Below are 12,601 nucleotides of genomic sequence, written 5' to 3'. Positions count from 1 at the left end.
AAGGGTTTAATCTATCAGATCAATAGCACTGACTCAAACAGCAGTGAGTTACTCAGGCCTGGACAACTACCACTGGACTCTGTTGTTTTTTCCCTGTCTGCTGTAACGGGATGTTGAACAGTAGGATTTGGAGGGCAGGGTCAGGTACACTGATGGGTGTGTGTTGTTGGGAGGAGGAAGAGGTGGGAAGAGGATGAAGCAGAAGAAAGAGCAGCAGGTTCACTTTGGAGAGAAGGAGTAAACAGGATATTGAAGGTCCTTGCGGCAAATTGCTGTTGATTTGCTGCTTGATGGCTCAGTTACACCGGGGTGATTACAAGGAGGTCTATCAGACAACCGACAGAAAAAGGCTCTGTAAAGGTCTGGGTTGATGGAACATGGCTGCTGGGCATAGAATGGCTACATGGAGTTTCAATAATGATCTGTGGCTGAGGTATAGATCTGTTGTTCTGATGCATTATGGCAGATTGTCTCTCTCTCTCTCTTTGGAAGAACAACTTACACATCAGACCAGACTACGGTTGAATATTTTCCAAGTATTTGAAAAAATGTCCATTCCGAGAATAAATCACTTTTCTCCCGGGTATCCTGGCATTTCCTGCCAAAACCGGAAGTGTAATTAAAAAGCATATAAATAGGCCTATGTCTGGATTTGATGCGAGATTTGATCGAAATTCAAGCCTGATGCTACCTGAGCCTGATGAGCCATACATTAAAAACATTTTATGAGCCCAAGCCCAAATGATTGTGCCGTTATCCAATAAATATATGATATATAGGCTACTGCACATTACGCTGCCTACAAAGTTACAAGTATAGGCTAGCGAGTTTTGATTTAAATTTTGAAATATAATAAGGCCTATTTCTATAACTGGTAGGCTGATTTATATAAACCTTTTATAAGACTGTATTTCCCCTAATGTTATAGCCAACCTCCTCTTCTCTCTCTATTGTTGCTTCATTCCTTCCTCGCTATCAACAGTTAAATGAAATAAGTTTAATTGTACTTTATCTTCATCAGTCTAATGACATGCTTGCATAATATAGGACTAGAATTGGATGCAGACGGCTTTCACTTCTCTTCACGAAGATTGAATTGTTATTGGTCTGAATAAATAACTGCTGTAGCCTACCGCCATCAGGCGTTCGCTCTTCTTTCAAACTACCCGTGAGTTCTATTGGCTGCTATATTTAACATTCAGCAAACAAGAGCTTGCATCCCTCTTTGAATAGTCTATTGGTATAAGAAATGCAGAAAAGTCCAGCAAGCTATTCTAGTCAAGCTTTTCCTGCATGGGACTCCAAGAGCTAAGGAGTGAGGCCAGCTGAGCACAGGTGCTTGCATATTGTGCAAGAGACAGAGGCTATAAGTTAGAAGCTTATTATGCTAAACCAATCCTTCATTAGCTAACTATAAGGCTAAAACTGCATTGAATGTATGACCTGAAAGAGGTAGGCTAGGACATCTACAGTGGGGGAAAAAAGTATTTAGTCAGCCACCAATTGTGCAAGTTCTCCCACTTAAAAAGATGAGAGGCCTGTAATTTTCATCATAGGTACACGTCAACTATAACAGACAAATTGAGAAAAAAAATTCTCCAGAAAATCACATTGTAGGATTTTTAATGATATTATTTGCAAATTATAGTGGAAAATAAGTATTTGGTCACCTACAAACAAGCAAGATTTCTGGCTCTCACAGACCTGTAACTTCTTCTTTAAGAGGCTCCTCTGTCCTCCACTCGTTACCTGTATTAATGGCACCTGTTTGAACTTGTTATCAGTATAAAAGACACCTGTCCACAACCTCAAACAGTCACACTCCAAACTCCACTATGGCCAAGACCAAAGAGCTGTCAAAGGACACCAGAAACAAAATTGTAGACCTGCACCAGGCTGGGAAGACTGAATCTGCAATAGGTAAGCAGCTTGGTTTGAAGAAATCAACTGTGGGAGCAATTATTAGGAAATGGAAGACATACAAGACCACTGATAATCTCCCTCGATCTGGGGCTCCACGCAAGATCTCACCCCGTGGGGTCAAAATGATCACAAGAACGGTGAGCAAAAATCCCAGAACCACACGGGGGGACCTAGTGAATGACCTGCAGAGAGCTGGGACCAAAGTAACAAAGCCTACCATCAGTAACACACTACGCCGCCAGGGACTCAAATCCTGCAGTGCCAGACGTGTCCCCCTGCTTAAGCCAGTACATGTCCAGGCCCGTCTGAAGTTTGCTAGAGTGCATTTGGATGATCCAGAAGAGGATTGGGAGAATGTCATGTGGTCAGATGAAACCAAAATAGAACTTTTTGGTAAAAACTCAACTCGTCGTGTTTGGAGGACAAAGAATGCTGAGTTGCATCCAAAGAACACCATACCTACTGTGAAGCATGGGGGTGGAAACATCATGCTTTGGGGCTGTTTTTCTGCAAAGGGACCAGGACGACTGATCCGTGTAAAGGAAAGAATGAATGGGGCCATGTATCGTGAGATTTTGAGTGAAAACCTCCTTCCATCAGCAAGGGCATTGAAGATGAAACGTGGCTGGCTCTTTCAGCATGACAATAATCCCAAACACACCGCCCGGGCAATGAAGGAGTGGCTTCGTAAGAAGCATTTCAAGGTCCTGGAGTGGCCTAGCCAGTCTCCAGATCTCAACCCCATAGAAAATCTTTGGAGGGAGTTGAAAGTCTGTGTTGCCCACCGACAGCCCCAAAACATCACTACTCTAGAGTAGATCTGCATGGAGGAATGGGCCAAAATACCAGCAACAGTGTGTGAAAACCTTGTGAAGACTTACAGAAAACGTTTGACCTGAGTCATTGCCAACAAAGGGTATATAACAAAGTATTGAGAAACTTTTGTTATTGACCAAATACTTATTTTCCACCATAATTTGCAAATAAATTCATAAAAAATCCTACAATGTGATTTTCTGGATTTTTTTTCTCATTTTCTCTGTAATAGTTGACGTGTACATATGATGAAAATTACAGGCCTCTCTCCTCTTTTTAAGTGAGAGAACTTGCCCAATTGGTGGCTGACTAAATACTTTTTTCCCCCACTGTATATACAGCGCATTCGAAAATTATTCAGACCCCTTGACTTTTTCCACATTTTGTTACGTTAGTCTTATTCTAAAATGGATTAAATAAATTTTGTTCCTCATCAATCTACACACAATACCACATAATGACAAAGCGAAAACATGTTTTTAGAAATGTTTGCTAATTTATTAAACAAAAGTATTCAGACACTTTGCTATGAGACTCGAAATTGATCATCCTTGTTGTTTCTACAACTTGATTGGAATCCACCTGTGGTAAATTCAATTGATTGGACATGATTTTGAAAGGCACACACCTGTCTATATAAGGTCCCACAGTTGACAGTGCATGTCAGAGCAAAAACCAAGACATGAGGTCGAAGGAATTGTCCATAGAGCGCCGAGACAGGATTGTGTCGAGGCACAGATCTGGGTACCAAAAAAATTCTGCAACATTGAAATGTCCCCAAGAACACAGTGGCCTCCATCATTCTTAAATGGAAGAAGTTTGGAACCACCAAGACTCTTCCTAGAGCTGGCCGCACAGCAAACTGAGCAATCGGGGGAGAAGGGCCTTGGTCAGGAAGGTGACAAAGAACTCGATAGTACTCTGACAGAGCTCCAGAGTTCTTCTGTGGAGATGGGAGAACCTTCCAGAAGGACAACCATCTCTGCAGCACTCCAACAATCAGGCCTTTATGGTAGAGTGGCCAGAAGGAAGCCACTCCTCAGTAAAAGGCACGACAGCCTGCTTAGAGTTTGCCAAAAGTCACCTAAAGGACTCTCAGACCATGAGAAACAAGATTCTCTGGTCTGATGAAACCAAGATTGAACTCTTTGGCCTGAATGCCAAGTGTCACATCTGGAGGTAACCTGGCACTATCCCTACGGTAAAGCATGGTGGTGGCAGCATCATGCTGTGGGGATGTTTTTCAGCAGCAGGGACTGGGAGACTAGGCAGGTTGGAGGGAAAGATGAACGGAGCAAAGTACAGAGAGATCCTTGATGAAAACCTGCTCCAGAGTGCTCAAGACCTCAGACAGGGGCGAAGGTTCACCTTCCAACAGGAAAACGACCCTAAGCACACAGCCAAGACAACGCAGGAGTGGCTTCGGGACAAGTCTCTGAATGTCCTTGAGTGGCCCAGCCAGAGCCCAGACTTGTACCCGATCAGACGTCTCTGGAGAGACCTGAAAAAAGCTGTGCAGTGACGCTCCCCATCCAACTTGACAGAGCTTGAAAGGATCTGCAGAGAAGAATGGGAGAAATGCCCCAAATACAGGTGTTCCAAGCTTGTAGCATCATACCCAAGAAGACTCGAGGCTGTAATCGCTGCCAAAGGTGCTTCAACAAAATACAGGGTCTGAATACTTATGTAAATGTAATATTTCAGTTTTTACCTGTTTTTGCTTTGTCATTATGGGTTATTTTGTGTAGATAAAAAAAAAAATTTTAAACAATTCATCCATTTTAGAGTAAGGCTGTAACAAAATGTGGAAGTCAAGGAGTCTGAATACTTTCCGAATGCACTGTACATACCTGTATCATCTTGAACAGGATTATCTATTTTTGATGCAATTTGAATGGAATTGAGAAAGACTGCAAGAGAGTACTCGCAAGTGAACTGATTTAAAGCAACGATATTTGAGTGATAGGCTGTTTTAAAACTCTGCAGCATCAATAGTAAAAATAAAGACATCTTTACAATTAAACAAATAAGGTGACTCTGAAAGCCATATGGAGATGTGTAAATTAGACGCACATTTGGTCTTTATATTACTGTAACATAGGCTATGCTGCAGTAAATGTAGGTCTACCTGTCACAAGAAAAAAAGTTACCATGATGAGATGAGAAGTCTACATGCATTGTGAACTGCGCTCCATACTGAGATGGGCTGTATGTCCCTACCCTGAGTGTTGATGATTGATCATGCAGAGAGAAGGCCGTAGCGAAGCCAGATTTGGACATTGCATATCATTTAACAGTTCCATTTCACATCATGCTGTTCATATAAATAATTTCTTATAATTTACCAGTTTCTTGCAGTTATTTATCCCGGGAAAAGGGAGTGGTTTTGACGATAAATCTCGGTAACCGGGTTCCCGCCATTCAACCCTAGACTGTTTCTCATCACACATACCCAGTCCACACTGAGAATAAACCAATATCACTGAGGAAATACATACATGTCTGCCTGAGACAGAGAAGTTGTAGTGAAAAATATAGCAAACCCTAATGTTTGTAAGTGGAACAAAGAGAGTAGCTCCAGCATGCTGCATCAGTTGCATGGCCAAACAAGCCATCTCCACCAAAGGGGGTAGTGCTTGATAAGGAGGCTGTGTGCATGAACTCATCCTCTCCCTGCAGTTATTTGAGTGCAGTAGTAGTGTTGCTGTCTAGCTCCCCATTCTGTTTCCCCCAGCTAGGGTTTAATGAGATGTAAGCCCCCTTCTATGTTGTTCTGCTTGTCATACTTATGCCTCAGTCTGTTTGTTATCACATTTGCAAGCCCATTTGCCCCCCAAATGTATAGGATTTTGAAATGGTGTATGTAACCCTCTCACCAAAGACTTGAATAGTTTAGCATGGGAATAGTGGTGAAAAGGACATCTCAGTATATTACAGTGCCTTGCAAAAGTATTCATCCCCCTTGGCGTTTTTCCTATTTTGTTGAATTACAACCTGTAATTTAAATTGATTTTTATTTGGATTTCATGTAATGGACATACACAAAATAGTCCAAATTGGTGAAGTGAAATGAAAAAAATAACTTGTTTCAAAAAATTATAAAGATTAAATAACGGATAAGTGGTTCGTGCATATGTATTCACCCCCTTTGCTATAAACCCCTACATAAGATCTGGTGCAACCAATTACCTTCAGAAGTCACATAATTATTTAAATAAAGTCCACCTGTGTGCAATCTAAGTGTCACATGATCTCAGTATATATACACCTGTTCTGAAAGGCCCCAAAGTCTGCAACAGCACTAAGCAAGGGGCACCACCAAGCAAGCAGCACCATGAAGACCAAGGAGCTCTCCAAACAGGTCAGGGACAAAGTTGTGGAGAAGTACAGATCAGGGTTGGGTTATAAAAAATATCAGAAACTTTGAACATCCCATGGAGCACCATTAAATCCATTATTAAAAAATGGAAAGAATATGGCACCACAACAAACCTGCCAAGAGAGGGCCGCCCACCAAAACTCACGGACCAGGCAAGGAGGGCATTAATCAGAGAAGCAACAAAGACAACAAAGATAACCCTGAAGGAGCTGCAAAGCTCCACAGCGGAGTATTGGAGTATCTGTCCATAGGACCACTTTAAGCCGTACACTCCACAGAGCTGGGCTTTACGGAAGAATGGCCAGAAAAAAGCCATTGCTTAAAGAAAAAAAATAAGCAAACACATTTGGTGTTCGCCAAAAGGCATGTGGGAGACTCCCCAAACATATGGAAGAAGGTACTCTGGTCAGATGAGACTAAAATTGAGCTTTTTGGCCATCAAGGAAAACGCTATGTCTGGCGCAAACCCAACACCTCTCATCACCCCGAGAACACCATTCCCACAGTGAAGCATGTGGGTTCACCTTCCAGCAGGACAATGACCCTAAGCATACTGCTAAAGCAACACTCAAGTGGTTTAAGGGGAAATATTTAAATGTCTTGGAATGGCCTAGTCAAAGCCCAGACCTCAATCCAATTGAGAATCTGTGGTATGACTTAAAGATTGCTGTACACCAGCGGAACCCATCCAACTGAATAGTTATGCACGCTCAAGTTTTCTGTATTTTGTCTTATTTCTTGTTTGTTTCACCCCCAAAAATATTTTGGATCTTCAAAGTGTTAGGCATGTTGTGTAAATCAAATGATACAAACCCCCCAAAAATCCATTTTAATTCCAGGTTGTAAGGCAACAAAATAGGAATAATGCCAAGTGGGATGAATACTTTCTCAAGCCACTGTAAATGTTATGATATTGACTCGCTAGGGGAGGCTAGGGCTAGCCTCTCGTTTTTCCCTTAGCGAGTCATTATCATAAAAGTGCATTTACTGAGATGTCCTTTTCACAATTATTCCCATGCTGATCTATCCGAGTCATTGGTGAGAGGGTTACACTTAGATGACTGTTTTCAGAATGTTCTCCCATGCAATCCTAATAACTCAATAAAAATACAACTACACACAGAATGCAATTGAACTTTAATATATTATTAGACTAAATAATTAGGCACACAATCACAGTACAGAAATAAAACACTGTCACCTGAAGTGATGAATGACTCAGCAAACAAATGGAAATCCAACGTTACTCACGGTACCGCAGCAAACGCCCATTGAAGCAACGATTGCTACACTCATAGCAGGTGAATTCAGGTAAGTTCGATAGATAGTTGAAGCTTGCACATGAAAGCAACACAAGCGTTTGATGCAATGCAACCGAACATAGGCTCAACAGCAAAGGCTTTAGTAAAACTATGTGTTTCTAATACATGGTTTCAACAGGATGTAGTATATACATTTGAGGGATTTACAAACACTTAACTGATGATGTGACAGTCTGTCATGTTACATTATGTGCACAGTAGCGGGTATCCTAGCTATTGAAGCAACCTAGTGTGTGAGGAATTTTAGCATGGCTCAGGCTGTAAGGGATCAAAACGTCCCCATGTGTTAGCCGGGACTTTTGAGTCATCTGCCAGGCTCCCCCAGTATCGCTGCGTATCTGCTGCCCAGTGGCGTGATGAGTGTCCACCTCTCAGCAGAGCCAGCAGGGGGTCGCTGGGCACTGGCAGCACCAGAGAGGGGTTAGGGGGCGGGGGTGCAAAGAGGTAAAGTAGTGTGGCTGTAGGGGGGGGGTGTCCTTGCTCTGACCTTGAGCTCTGATGCACACTGATGGGTGGCGTGGCTCACTGACTGTCACACACCTCATCACTGATGCAGCGAACCTAGCTATTGTCACTGTCTGCTCAGTACAAGCCACAGAGATTGAGGAGTGATGGAGCAGTGTGTGTGCGAGTGCACGCCCGTGTGAGTGAGTAAGATTATTGTGCTGGGACGACATTGCATTGAATAAATTAACCTCGGAAGAATAACAATAAGGTAATGTATTGACAACCATGTCAATATTTCCCTGTGTACAATTACAATTTAATCAAGAACAGTCAAGAGGATGTTCCATCAATACAGACATTGGAAATGAATGTCAAGGGTCTGACCATTTAGTCATATTGATGCAGTAAGTGTCACTAATGGAGGAAAAAGCAACCTTATGAGTCAATGCTTTATTGCAGAGTAAATGGTGTATTTCAAAGGTGATGGAAAATCCCATCAAAAGTAAGAGTGCAGAGAACAGGGGAACACCAGTTGATTATATAATATATTATATATATATATAATGTAATGCGATAATGATGATATATATAATGTAATGATAATATAATTATAAAATATAACGATATAATGATATGTATAATGTAATTAAAATATAATTATATAATGATAATATAATGATATAATCCCTATTAACATTTGTTAGAAGTGCAATGTGTACGTTATGTAACAGCTGATCAGCAAACAACAAACATTTGTAGTCCAAATGGCATTTATTAGCTTTCCTTATTACATGTATTGCAATTAGATATACAGTGGGGTAAAAAAGTATTTAGTCAGCCACCAATTGTGCAAGTATTCCCACTTAAAAAGATGAGAGAGGCCTGTAATTTTCATCATAGGTACACGTCAACTATGACAGACAAAATGAGGGAAAAAAATCCAGAATATCACATTGTAGGATTTTTTATGAATTTATTTGCAAATTATGGTGGAAAATAAGTATTTGGTCAATAACAAAAGTTTCTCAATACTTTGTTATATACCCTTTGTTGGCAATGACACAGGTCAAACGTTTTCTGTAAGTCTTCACAAGGTTTTCACACACTGTTGCTGGTATTTTGGCCCATTCCTCCATGCAGATATCCTCTAGAGCAGTGATGTTTTGAGGCTGTCGCTGGGCAACATGGACTTTCAACTCCCTCCAAAGATTTTCTATGGGGTTGAGATCTGGAGACTGGCTAGGCCACTCCAGGACCTTGAAATGCTTCTTACGAAGCCACTCCTTCGTTGCACGGGCGGTGTGTTTGGGATCATTGTCATGCTGAAAGACCCAGCCACGTTTCATCTTCAATGCCCTTGCTGATGGAAGGAGGTTTTTTACTCAAAATCTCACGAAACATGGCCCCATTCATTCTTTCCTTTACACGGATCAGTCATCCTGGTCCCTTTGCAGAAAAACAGCCCCAAAGCATGATGTTTCCACCCCCATGCTTCACAGTAGGTATGGTGTTCTTTGGATGCAACTCAGCATTCTTTGTCCTCCAAACACGACGAGTTGAGTTTTTACCAAAAAGTTCTATTTTGGTTTCATCTGACCATATGACATTCTCCCAATCCTCTTCTGGATCATCCAAATGCACTCTAGCAAACTTCAGACGGGCCTGGACATGTACTGGCTTAAGCAGGGGGACACGTCTGGCACTGCAGGATTTGAGTCCCTGGCGGTGTAGTGTGTTACTGATGGTAGGCTTTGTTACTTTGGTCCCAGCTCTCTGCAGGTCATTCACTAGGTCCCCCCGTGTGGTTCTGGGATTTTTGCTCACCGTTCTTGTGATAATTTTGACCCCACGGGGTGAGATCCTGCGTGGAGCCGCAGATCGAGGGAGATTATCAGTGGTCTTGTATGTCTTCCATTTCCTAATAATTGCTCCCACAGTTGATTTCTTCAAACCAAGCTGCTTACCTATTGCAGATTCAGTCTTCCCAGCCTGGTGCAGGTCTACAATTTTGTTTCTGGTGTCCTTTGACAGCTCTTTGTTCTTGGCCATAGTGGAGTTTGGAGTGTGACTGTTTGAGGTTGTGGACAGGTGTCTTTTATACTGATAACAAGTTCAAACAGGTGCCATTAATACAGGTAACGAGTGGAGGACAGAGGAGCCTCTTAAAGAAGAAGTTACAGGTCTGTGAGAGCCAGAAATCTTGTTTGTTTGTAGGTGACCAAATACTTATTTTCCACCATAATTTGCAAATAAAATCATAAAAAATCCTACAATGTGATTTTCTGGAAAATAAATTCTCAATTTGTCTGTCATAGTTGACGTGTACCTATGATGAAAATTACAGGCCTCTCTCATCTTTTTAAGTGGGAGAACTTGCACAATTGGTGGCTGACTAAATACTTTTTTTCCTCACTGTACATCACAACTGGGTTCATTTGCATTTGGGAAGCTTTTGTTTTACAGCCACACACAGAGAAAATAAACTAGATGTAGTATGTGGAAACTAGGTATGCTAGGCACTAGGTATATACAGTACATGTGTTATGGGGATTCCTTTTCAAGAGAGATGAGACATTTACTGTTCTTAAAAAGAACCAGGTCCCAATTCTGATTAGCATTTGTACCTTTATTGTTGCTGTGATAGTCTCTGACTAGCTGTAAGTATACTTGTTTCTTCATGGCGAGCCTGGGTTTCCAACCAGCTCTGAAAAGAGACCATCAGCTGTTAAGTCAATTGAGTGCTGTAGTTTAGGAACAAGGTTTGGCAATAACAGCTGATGCTGCCACTTTGTGCTCAAAGCATCATTTGTCTGGAGTCACCTCCCTCCAATCTCTCTCATTATCCACACGCACTCAAAGACTCACTCAAATTGAATCATATAGTCTGTGACGCAGCTAAAAAGGACAGGTTAAATGGGGTCAGCATAGAAAGGAGCAATAAAAAAGGCCATATTGTGCAGCGTACTGTACATGTGCTCACATCGGTCACAACAGTGTCCGCCAATAAGAGATGGAAAGCACCAAACAAACAGAAAAGCAAACTGCTAGTTCCATACTGAGTATTGTTTCAGAAAGAACTACTGGATGAGAGTAAGATGTGTAGGTTATGAGGAACATTACACACATCTATGGCAAAAAATGTGAACTGATCAGGAAGACGGAGGGATGTGAATTCATACTTTTTGAGGGGAATAACATTCATGTATATACCACCTATCTTGTTGCTTACAGTTTAGGATATCGGTAATAAACCAACAAAAACTGTTTGTCCAACCACAGCAACACTTGAAATATAAGATGTCAGACAAAGTTCAACTGAAAGGAAAAACTGATCATGCATTTGATTTGGTGGACTGATTATTCCAGAGGCCCCATCATGCAGTGTCAATGGGATTTCTGTTAAAGTTCAAGTTTGAATCTCAAATTAGGATTAGGCCCTACTATGTTTGTCGAAGTTCTTGACCCAGTCTCTGCTATGTGAAGAGGATGGGATGTCTATCTAATGAGTTAATAACTCCTCTAGATGTGAGTTTGACGACTGGACCAAGCTTTCTGGTAGACTACAAAGCCTGTGAAATGTTAGCTCACACAACATTTGCCCCAAACACACTCTCTCCACAATGACTGGCCACGTCAAAATTACCTCTCTCCCCGTAGCAGCTATTTGAATATTTCATTTGTGAGGTTGGGTAGCATTAAATTGTCGCCCTTCTCTAATCCATGTTCTGCCTGATTTATCTCCCATGCTCTTTCTCCACAATGACCTGCCCAGAAACACAACAACAAACAGCCAGTAATACATCAGTGTCTCCCTAAATTAACTCACTGAGCTGAAGCCATTTCTAAAATGGCAACAGTTTCTGTAAAGTACACTATATTTGGACAGGGGGAAGGAAATATGAGTGCTAATAAAGCATTTGGAAAATGCAGACGCTGCAGAGTGTGACAAACACAGATGCCTAACTTGGCCCAGGGGTGTTCTGTGTTTTTCCGTAAAAAGCTCAGGCGGGTTATTTTTTACAGAAAAATAGCTTTTCTCTGAATTCTGACAGTGTGAGAGAAAGGGCTACTCCAGTGTCAGGATTCAAGGCTAAATTGATAATTGGTTTGAGGATACTTCAGGAGCAGTGGTCAGGAAAGTTTGCAGAGCTGAGAGACAACAATGCCCTGAAGATAGTGTTTACGGATATTTCATGTAAGAATTGTATTGCACTGGAAAAATCACTTGATGCTTTAAAAAATGAATGAGCAAATAAGCATATCTCATTCAAATTCTTGATAGAGTTACTGTTGTGTATAAAGTTGAATAAAACAGTAACACAAGTTTAATCGTTAAAACATGTACTAATTGTTGTAGAATTTGACCAGTTAATATAAGGGTTTTAAGTTATTTCAAAGTCTCTTCCTGGAAATGTAAACCAAAACATCAAGGACTCTTTCTTATTCTGCTTGTTATTGCTTCATTTATTTATTCAAGTTACAACTGAAATCACAATTAGGCAAGGAAACATGTTAGGAAAAGGCTAAACACATGACATCAAATTTAGCTATTGGAGAGGATAACTGTGATTCTACCCTGACAAAATGAACATGCTTCAGATTGGATTGTATACTAAACAAAAAAACAGTATAAACGCAACATGAAACAATTTCAAAGGTTTTACTGAGTTACAGTTCATAAGGAAATCAGTCAATTGAAGTAAATTCATTAGGC

This window comes from Coregonus lavaretus, assembly GCF_964263955.1.
Source record: "Coregonus lavaretus genome assembly, chromosome: 6".
NCBI classification, from domain to species: Eukaryota; Metazoa; Chordata; class Actinopteri; order Salmoniformes; family Salmonidae; genus Coregonus; species Coregonus lavaretus.
This window is presented reverse-complemented; position numbering follows the sequence as displayed.